This window comes from Schistocerca cancellata, chromosome 3, assembly GCF_023864275.1.
Source record: "Schistocerca cancellata isolate TAMUIC-IGC-003103 chromosome 3, iqSchCanc2.1, whole genome shotgun sequence".
In the NCBI taxonomy this organism is placed as follows: Eukaryota; Metazoa; Arthropoda; class Insecta; order Orthoptera; family Acrididae; genus Schistocerca; species Schistocerca cancellata.
In genome coordinates, this window is record NC_064628.1 from 799,812,427 (window position 1) to 799,822,949 (window position 10,523).

The 10,523-nt window shown below is 41.1% G+C and overlaps 1 pseudogene; it reads left to right on the forward strand.

The window, feature by feature from the left end:
• Positions 1 to 8,470: 8,470 nt before the first annotated feature.
• Positions 8,471 to 8,588, forward strand: LOC126177787 (5S ribosomal RNA; annotated as a pseudogene).
• The last annotated feature ends 1,935 nt before the right edge of the window (positions 8,589 to 10,523 follow it).

Sequence of the window (10,523 nt, forward strand, 5' to 3'; positions counted from 1 at the left end):
AACAGTCTATTGCACGAACACGTTACAAACTTTAATACCGAATGTTTTCTACACGGTTATAACTGTACTTCTAATTGAACTACGCCTGTCAATATGGAATAACCGTTTTGCGCGCACACGTCCACACTTCAACACCTGACCTGCTGCCCAGGGGAAATCAAGCTTTAATGGCTTGCTCTCAAATGGCTCCGAGCACTATGGGACTTAACATCTATGGTCATCAGTCCCCTAGAACTTAGAACTACTTAAACCTAACTAACCTAAGGACATCACACAACACCCAGTCATCACGAGGCAGAGAAAATCCTAATGGCTTGCCACATGTACTTGGAGGTACTAACCATCCTAAAACATATGATTTGTAATAGTTATAGTTATTAGTCTGCAAATAACATAAATAGTTATGTAATGTTGTTCAGTACACTGTCCTCAGTCACTAACAGAAATATCTGTACTCATACCTGTTGCAGCCGGTGTAACATGTTGACATCTAAGCCGTACTTCGTCCATCGTACACCGTCTTTTACCTTGGAACAGAAGATCGTCTTTTAACAAGAAACATACACTATGTGACCAAAAGTGTCCGGACACCTGGCTGAAAATGAGATACAAGTTCGTGGCGCCCACCACCGGTAATTCTGGAATTCAATATGGTGTTGGCCCACCCTTAGCCTTGATGACGGCTTCCACTCTCTCGTTCAATCAGGTACTGGAAGGTTTCTTTGGGAATGGCAGCCCATTCTGCACGGGGTGCTGCACTGAGAAGAGGTATCGATGTCGGTCGTTGAGGCGTGGAACGAAGTCGGCGTTCCAAAACATCCCAAAGGTGTTCTGCAGCATCCAGGTCAGGACTCGGTGCAGGCCAGTCCATTACAGGGATGTTATTGTCGTGTAACCACTCGGCCACAGGCCGTGCATTATGAACAGATGCTCGATTGTACTGAAAGATGCAACGCCATCCCCGAATTGCTCTTCAACAGTGGGAAGCAAGAAGTTGCTTAAAACATCAATATAGGCCTGTGGTGTGATAGTGCCACGCAAAACTACAAGGACTGCAAGCCCTCCCCATGAAAAACACCATCACACTATAACACCACCGCCTCCGAATATTACTGTTGGCTCTACACACGCTGGCAGATGACGTTCACCGGGCATTCGCCATACCCACTCCCTGCCACCTGATCGGCACATAGTGTACCGTGATTCGTCATTCGACGCAACGTTTCTCCACTGTTCAGTCGGCGAATGTTTGCGCTCCTTACACCAAGCGAGGCGTCGTTTGGCGTTTACCGTTGTGATGTGTGGCTTATGAGCAGCCGCTGAACCATGTAATGCAAGTTTTCTCACCTCCCGCCTAACTGTCATAGTACTTGCAGTGGATCCGGATGCAGTTTGGAATTCCTTTGTGATGGTCTGGACAGATGTCTGCGTATTACACATTACGACCCTCTTCAACTGTCGGCGGTCACTGTCGGTCAACAGACGAGGTCGGCCTCTACACTTTTGTGCTGTACGTATCCCTTCACGTTTCCACTTCACTATCACGGCGGAAACAGTGGACCTAGGGATGTTTAGGAGTGTGGAAATCTCGAGTACAGATGTATGACACAAGTGATACCCAATCACCCGACCACGTTCGAAGTCCGTGAGTTCCGCGGAGCGCCCCATCCTGCTCTCTCATGATGTCTAATGTCCAGAGGGTTGGCAGCCCTGCAGCCAGGCGACTAGCGCGAGTTTTGGTGTTCTCGTGAAGTTAAGTTATTTTAGATTATAAAACATATAGATTAGTACTGATTACGTGGTAAATAAGTGTATTAGTGTGCCGTTTAAGTGTACCATTAAGGGTTTCATTTTTCTTTACGTAATATAGCAGAAAACGCGAAAAGACCGTACAGTCGTATTTTCTGTTTACGTTCTGCTGCAGCAAATGTACAGAATTTCGTTTAGTTGTTCCTTGCTCTCTCTAGCAATTCAACTTAGCGTACCTCTTCATTATTTAACTAGCATTTCCGGAAAGTAGCGTAAAGTGTAACTTGTTGTTTCAGAAACTTTGCACTTTTGTTTTTGTTTACACACAGTTGCGTATAGGCCAAATTTGTGTAACCATATTTTCGTGTTTATCTGTAATTTAACTGACTTATTCTTAATAAACTATTACGTTTATCATGAGTGAAAAGTGCTTGACTTGCCGTAGAATTGTTAGGTCGGGGCTTTGGTGTGATGGGTGCTGTAGTTTTTTCCATGTGGGTGACTGTAGTGGCGTGGGAATAGGGGAAGTAAATGAGACTCATCAGTGGTTTTGTAGGATTTTTAGTAGAGATAGGAAGATACTGGAACAGGAGGGGAAAATTGCCGCCCTTCAGGCTGAGTTAGACAAGGCCAGGGGAGATCTTGACAGGTTAAGGAGGGAGAAGGGTAAAGAGAGGTGGGAAGTGGCAACAGGCAACAGGAGGAACAGGCCTAGAACTTTGTCTGACAGCTTTATGGTGAATGTGGAAAATAGATTTGACCTGTTGCTTCAGTTAGAAGCTGGTGAGCCTCAAGTAGTTGCAGGTGTAGACAGGGCACAACAAACTTTCAGCAGCAAATTGAAAAGTAAGAATGTAGGGAAATCAGTAAAGAGAAAGAAAGTGTTGTTGTTAGGTAGTTCCCATGGAAGAGGTGTTGGCCAACTTTTGCAGGATGAACTAGGATCAGAATACCAGGTCACCAATTTTTTTAAACCTAGTGCTGGTCTGGAGCAGGTGACAGAGGATTTAGGATCACTTTGCAAAGATTTCACTGAGGAAGACACCGTGGTTATAGTGGGTGGGGCAGGTAACAGTATTGACAGAGATCCTGGGTACAGTATAGAGTGTGACCTGGCGAAGATTGCATCAGCATCGAAGCATACTAGTGTTGAGTTTGTATCTGTTCTTGGGCGCCATGACCGACCTCATTTGAACTCTTCTGTCAAGAGAGTTAATTTGGAGCTGGAACGGCTGCTGATGTCGGGTGCAGGGTCACACATTGGTGTGGTTCATGTTGATTCTCTCAGTAGGTGGGATTATACTAGGCATGGCCTTCACCTCAACAGGAAGGGGAAGGGTAAATTGGCTGGGGAAATAGCAGGAAAGTTAAAGGGGGGAGGCACTGTCATGAGTGGTAAAATACCAGTGGTTATAGGATTCAGAAAAGACCCTTTTTTAGGGTAGGGAGGACAGAAAGAAAGCAAATTTTAAGAGAGGTTAGAACTGAGACAAACCTTCAGTTTGAGAAAGAAATCAAAAAACATAATTCCAGCTTATTACATCAGCATAAACAGCCATTGGCTAAGAATTTTCAACTGTCAGCAGATATTTTAACTCCACCCAATTTTAACTCAGTCAATGTGAAATGTCAGCTATCTTTATTGCATCAAAATATTAGAGGACTGAGAAATAAAATTAATGAATTAACTGTCTGCATAGATGAATTAGAGTCTTCAAACCCAGCTGACATAATCTGCCTCTCTGAACATCATGTGACCACTGGTATAGAACTTTTAAGTGTTACAGGGTTTAGTTTAGCATCTCACTTTTGTAGATCAGAAATGGAGAAAGGAGGAGTTGCCACATTCATCAGGAACTGTCATAAATTTAAGAACATAGACATTCATAAATTTTGCCTAGAACAGCATATGGAAGCATGTGCAACAGAATTAGAATTTCACAAAAAATCCTTCATAATATTAAGTGTATATCGAGCACCTGCTGGTAACTTTAATCTGTTTGTAAACCACCTTGAAGCTGTACTGGCCCATTTAACAACCAAAAACAAAGAAATAGTGGTTGCTGGTGATTTCAATGTAGATTTCCTTAAAGACTCTCCCAATAAGAACTTATTTGAGTTAGTAACACTATCATTCAACTTAATTCCCACAGTAAAGTTCCCCACTAGGATAGCCACTTGCTCACAAACAGCCATTGATAATATCTTTATAGAAAAGTCCAATGAACAAAATTACATTACAAAACCAATAGTCAATGGCCTCTCAGACCATGACATGCAGTTCCTTCTGTTAAATGTTAACACTGAACAGGATATAAAATCTGTTAAATCTGAGCTCAAGAGGGTAATCAGTAAGCCAAAAATTGATTATTTTAGGACACTCCTCAGAGACATTCACTGGACTGATGTTTACAGTGCTCATGGCATGAATGAAAAATATAACATTTTTGCTAATAAAGTGCTTACCTTATTCGAACACTGCTTTCCCCCAAAACTTACCAAGGTTAGAGCAAAGTCTACAAAGAAGCCATGGATTACTCGAGGAATAGGGGTATCTTGTAAAACAAAAAGAAAACTGTATCTGTCAATCCGAAACACTTCCAATGTTGATGCTATAGCACATTATAAGAAATACTGCAAAATATTAAAGACTGTAATACCGATGTCAAAGCAAATATATTACAAGGAAAAGATAGTCATATCAGATAACAAAATAAAGACAATATGGGATATAGTGAAGGAGGAGACCGGTAGAACCAGACATGAAGAGGAACAAATAGCATTAAGAGTAAATGATACATTGGTGACAGATGTGTATAGTGTTGCAGAACTTTTTAACAAACATTTTATAACTGTTACTGAAAAGATGGGGTTGTCAGGTTCGGTAGATGCTGCTATGGATTACCTTAGACCAGACATTTCAAGTAACTTCCATAATAAATAAATAAATATGAATTTGACCCTCACTACCCCAACAGAAATAATGTCCATCATAAAATCTTTAAAATCAAAAACATCTAGTGGGTATGATGAATATCAACAAAGTTAATTAAAGAATGTGATTCTGAGCTAAGTAACATATTAAGCTATCTGTGTAACCAGTCGTTTATCAGTGGAATATTTCCTGAATGGCTGAAATATGCTGAAGTTAAGCCACTGTTTAAGAAGGGAGATAAAGAAATAGCATCAAATTTCCGTCCAATTTCACTGTTGCCAGCATTCTCAAAAATTTTCGAAAAAGTAATGTACAGTCGTCTTTATAACCATCTTATCTCAAATAACATACTGTCAAAGTCACAGTTTGGATTTCTAAAAGGTTCTGATATTGAGAAGGCTATCTACACTTACAGTGAAAATGTGCTTAATTCATTAGACAAAAAATTGCAGGCAACTGGTATATTTTGTGATCTGTCAAAGGCATTTGACTGTGTAAATCACAATATCCTTTTAAGTAAACTAGAATATTATAGCGTAACAGGAAATGCTGCAAAATGGTTCAAATCTTATATCTCTGGCAGGAAACAAAGGGTGTTATTAGGAAAGAGACATGTATCAAGCTATCAGGCATCATCCAAGTGGGAACTAATTACATGTGGGGTCCCACAAGGTTCCATTTTGGGGCCCTTACTTTTTCTTGTGTATATCAATGACCTTTAATCAGTAACATTACCAGATGCCAAGTTTATTTTGTTTGCCGATGATACAAACATTGCAATAAATAGCAAATCAAGTGTAGTCTTAGAAAGATCAGCCAATAAAATATTTGTGGACATTAATCACTGGTTCCTAGCCAATTCTTTGTCACTAAACTTTGAAAAAACACACTACATGCAGTTCAGAACTTGTAAGGGGTGTCCCAAGAGTATATGTCTAACATACGATGACAAGAAGATAGAAGAAGTGGACAGTGTTAAATTCTTGGGATTACAGCTTGATAATAAATTCAACTGGGAGGAGCACACCACAGAACTGCTGAAGCGTCTTAACAAATCTCTGTTTGCAATGCGAATTTTGTCAGACATAGGGGATATAAAAATGAAAAAGCTGGCACACTATGCTTACTTTCATTCCATAATGTCATATGGGATTATTTTTTGGGGTAATTCATCAAGCCAAGCTAAAGTTCTCCGGGCACAAAAACGTGCAGTAAGAATTATATGTGGTGTGAACTCAAGAACATCCTGCAGAAGCCTGTTTAGGGAACTAGGGATACTAACTACAGCTTCCCAATATATTTATTCCTTAATGAAATTTGTCATTAAAAATATATCACTTTTTCAAACCAACAGCTCAATTCATGGAATCAATACTAGAAATAAGAATAATCTTCACAAGGATTTAAAGTCACTTAGTCTTGTACAAAAAGGTGTGCATTATTCAGGAACACACATTTTCAATAACTTGCCAGCAGCCATAAAAAGCTTAACAACCAATGAAATTCAGTTTAAGAGAAGCCTAAAGGATTTATTGGTGGCCAACTCCTTCTACTCCATTGATGAATTTCTTAGTAAAACCAACTGATTTGTATATAAGTACAACATTACTTCTGCACAATTTCAGTGCAGTAATGTGTTCACTGAAAATTTGTGTGTGTGTGTGTGTGTGTGTGTGTGTGTGTGTGTGTGTGTGTGTGTGTGTGTAAGAATAATCTAACTTCTGCACCATTTCAGTGCAGTAATGTGTTCATTGTAAATAAGTATTACAGTAGTTGTATTACATGTTTATTACCTTATAAATAAATAAACTTTTTTATTTTACTTTCAGTGCATTAGTATTTGTAAAATGACTCTTAGTGTTCATTAAAAAATGACGATCATTCCGCTTGGGACCTGTGAAATGGTACATTAGCTTATTTGTTTTAGTTGTAAATAGTTATCATGTATTGTTGTTTTTCTGACATGTTCCACATCCTGGAGGACCTCCTCACTACGGATCAATTGGAATGAAAGTAAATCATAGAGGTCGCTGATATGGAGTACCTGGCAGTAGGTGGCAGCACAATGCACCTAATACGAAAAACTTATGTTTTTGGGGGTGTCCGGATACTTTTTATCACATGGTGTATGAACTGAGTTTGTTTAATGTCGTAATGATTTTACATGTCTTAAAAATAGAAAGTGGTTTTAGCTTCCAGTAGCTTCTATTTCAAAATGTATTCAACTTGTAACTGGTTTTTGATACTACATCTGCTTAATTTGATTCAAAATACTGGTTACTGGTATGTAGTGGAGTAATAATGTAACAATCAAACGATTAAATGAAATACTGACAAGATTTTATCGAATGCAGTGCTTTTAAGTTCCAATAAAATATTTGTTCCTTAAGTGCATGACTATGTTGTACCTTAGAACATGTCTTCACATTTCGAAAAACCTTACTTTTCAAATTATTTTTGTGTAATTTCAGAAAAAGATTGTAGAACATTAAACGTGAAGGCCGTCATTTAAAAATGGAATAAGAAAATATGTTAAACTTCCATTACAGGTCTGTCTATAGGCGAAAATTTGAAAGTGTACCGAGGAACAACACTCTGCCCCACTGTAAGCGAACCCTTTACATCGTTACTGGTGGAGTTGGTACCCTAAAACTACTACGGTCAAGGAGCAAATGTACAGACGTGCAGCGTTCATATGTTTCTATGAGTAGTTTTTCGTAGCGATAAAAATGCATTCCACAAATTAGCAAGGGGTTTGCACTGGCATCTCTTGCATCACGGCTCGACGCAACTTCCCAGAGTTGATCATATACTGCCACACAATGCGCCTAAACTAAACTTATCCTTATTTACAGTAGGTGTTTTAACTTACGCACGACGTATTCCGAATATCATATCAAACACGAGCCGAAATCACAAACGGAATTCTAACTCTTAGAAAGTGCGGCGACTGTTGGCGTATTCCCTAACTTTTAATACAGTTCCGAAGAATCACGGAAAACCTAGATCTGGATGGCCAAACGGGGATTTACATCGCCCTCCTCTGGAATGTGAGCGAAGTGTGTCTTAACCTCTGCTGCACATCAGTTGGTTCGGAAAACAATTCACCTAAGAAGAATATTTAGCAATATTGAAAACACAAATCGACAGCAACAGATCTTCAGCTCTCCGGAATATGTGTGTAGGTGATTGCTATTCTCGTGTCACATAAACGAGAAAGAAAAGACGTATAAAGCCAACGAGAAAACTAGATGTAACGTCTTTCGAGAAGCACCTGCGAGTACGATCTAACTTTTACGATCAAATTTTGCTCGCAGATTAAACGAGATTCTTACAGGCGCCGTAAGACGCGCGAAGTGTCCGTATTTTCGCCGATGCTGTTCCGACGGCAGTCTGGGAGACCGTAACGTAACGCCAGGTTTAGGGGCGGGTCTGGGTTTCATGGCACCAGAGCTGTATTTGTGGGCGCGATGCTCACTAATCAATTAGCGCGACGTGACTCGATTCCAAGACGGGCTTAGCTAACAGGGTGGCGTTCACCTGCCTTCCTTTATGCGTGTATTTAAACAGCCACTCCGCACCGCCGAATACAGTAGATTCCCTCTTAGCAATGTCATATCACCAAAATTACATTCAATAAAATGACACAAATTTATTTTCAGTATGCACTTTGATAAAAATATCAATCGTGGACAAGGTGGCTGTCTCATGAAGCCGTAACGTGATTTGTGTTCCAGAATTAATACAAATAAATATGAGATATTCAGTTCACTCTTATGTCAGGAAGGCAACGGCCTTGCCGCAGTGGTTACACCGGTTCCCGTGAGATCACCGAAGTTAAGCACTGTCGGGTGTGGTCGAGACGTGGATGGGTGACCATCCAGGCCACCATGCGCTGTTGCCGTTTTTCGGGGTGCACTCAGCCTCGTGATGCCAATTGAGGAGCTACTCGACCGAACAGTAGCGGCTTCGGTCAAGAATACCATCTTACGACCGGGAGAGCGGTGTGCTGACCCCACGCCCCTTTCTATCCGCATCCTCCGCGGAGGATCACACGGCGGTCGGATGGTCCCGGTAGGCCACTCGTGGCCTGAAGACGGAGTGCTTATGTCAGGAAACGATCATGTGTTTCTCAACAAATCATAAGTCTGTTCTTTGAGTTCCACTAATGGTATCCAGTCTCTACTCGATAACCGCCCATGTCCCGTCCACCAAAGAATAGTGGTTGTGCTAATGATGTTGGCAGTTTGTACTATGACCACTTACGCACCTCGCAACTATGTGAGGAAAACCCAATCATTGACATAGTCATTGAAGAGGATACCGACAGATGTGATGGTTCCGGCAAACCTCCTTCGGCACCTGGCGCAGTACGGCTGAAACAAAAATGAAAGGTTCGGCAAAAGCGTATTTAGCATGCCTTGTAGATGCTGTCACTGTAGTGTTTGAAGAGACGGTTGATGTTCAGGCTACACTTACGGACGCATCAATACTTAACCGCGCAACATTACTGTACATGTTTCCGAGCAATATGTGTAAATTTATTCGGCGTAACGCATATTAGAAGTTGTTGTGTGGTGCAACACACCAAATGCGAAGTTGTATCGGCGTGGTTCGCCTGTAGGCAGCAGCTTATGAAAGTGTGTACTACGTATGCTTACAGCCTCAGCTGCTTTTAGGGAACATCATGCACAGCTGTTCTAGGCATATATAGTTCCCTTGGAGCCTTTCGGCTGACTTCCTTCTGTTGTGTACGAAATCGAGGTGATCATTCTACACCTGTTCATCAGAAACAAGCTATCCTACACATGTATAATGTGCACCGTTGTAAATGTCCTGGAAATGTATTGAGTGTGTTTTATCATTCTTCATACTTCAGAACTGCCGTTACACTGTGATTATCAATGAATATTTGTCACACTACAGCATCACTTTTACATTCTTCTGGCCATGATATTTTAGTAAGCCAGACGACCTAGTTAACTAAGCATTTAAATGTGCATATAGATCCTACATCCGTATTTTGGAAGCCACATTTCGGTATGTTACGGAGGGTACTTATTGCAACAATACCATTTGTCTTCTTACCTGTTCCACTCGCGAATGATGCGCGGGAAAAACGACTGCCGTTTAGACTTCGTGTGTTGTTGTTGTAGTCTTCAGTCCGAAGACTAGTTTGATGCAACACTCCATGCTACTCTATTCTGTGCAAGCCGGTCGAGCAAGGTCGAGGCAAGTAGCATAAGATGAGCAACAAAATTGCGTATTTCCGGCATCGGGAATCGAACCATGGCCCCTGGGTGAGAGACAGATATCCTAGCCACTTTTTTTTGTATTATTGTTCGTTGTTGATCGTTTGGTTTGGTCGTTGCGGACGTCACATGACATCGGTTAAAGTTCGTTTGTTGATCCTTCCACTTAATTTTTTTTATTACAGAGGCCAAACAGCTCTCTAACCGAACACGCTGAGCTACCGTGCCGGCTAGCCACTAGACCACACCGGATAACGACACGAGTGCTTCTCCAGCGAATCCAGCAAGCAGCCTCTTCATCTCCGAATAACAGCTGCTGCTTACATCCTCCTAAATCTGCTTCCTGTATTCATCTCTTGGCCTCCCTCTGGAAGTTTTACCCCTCACGCTTCCCTCCAGTACTAAACTGGTGATCCCTTGATGTATCAGACTTTGTCCTATCAACCGATCCCCTCTTCTACTACTCATGTTGTGCCATTAATTTCTTTTTCTTCCCAGTTATATTCATTGCGTCCTCATCAATCACTAGATCTAAGCGTCTAATCTTCAGCATTCTTCCGTAGCACCACATTTGAAAAGCTTCTATT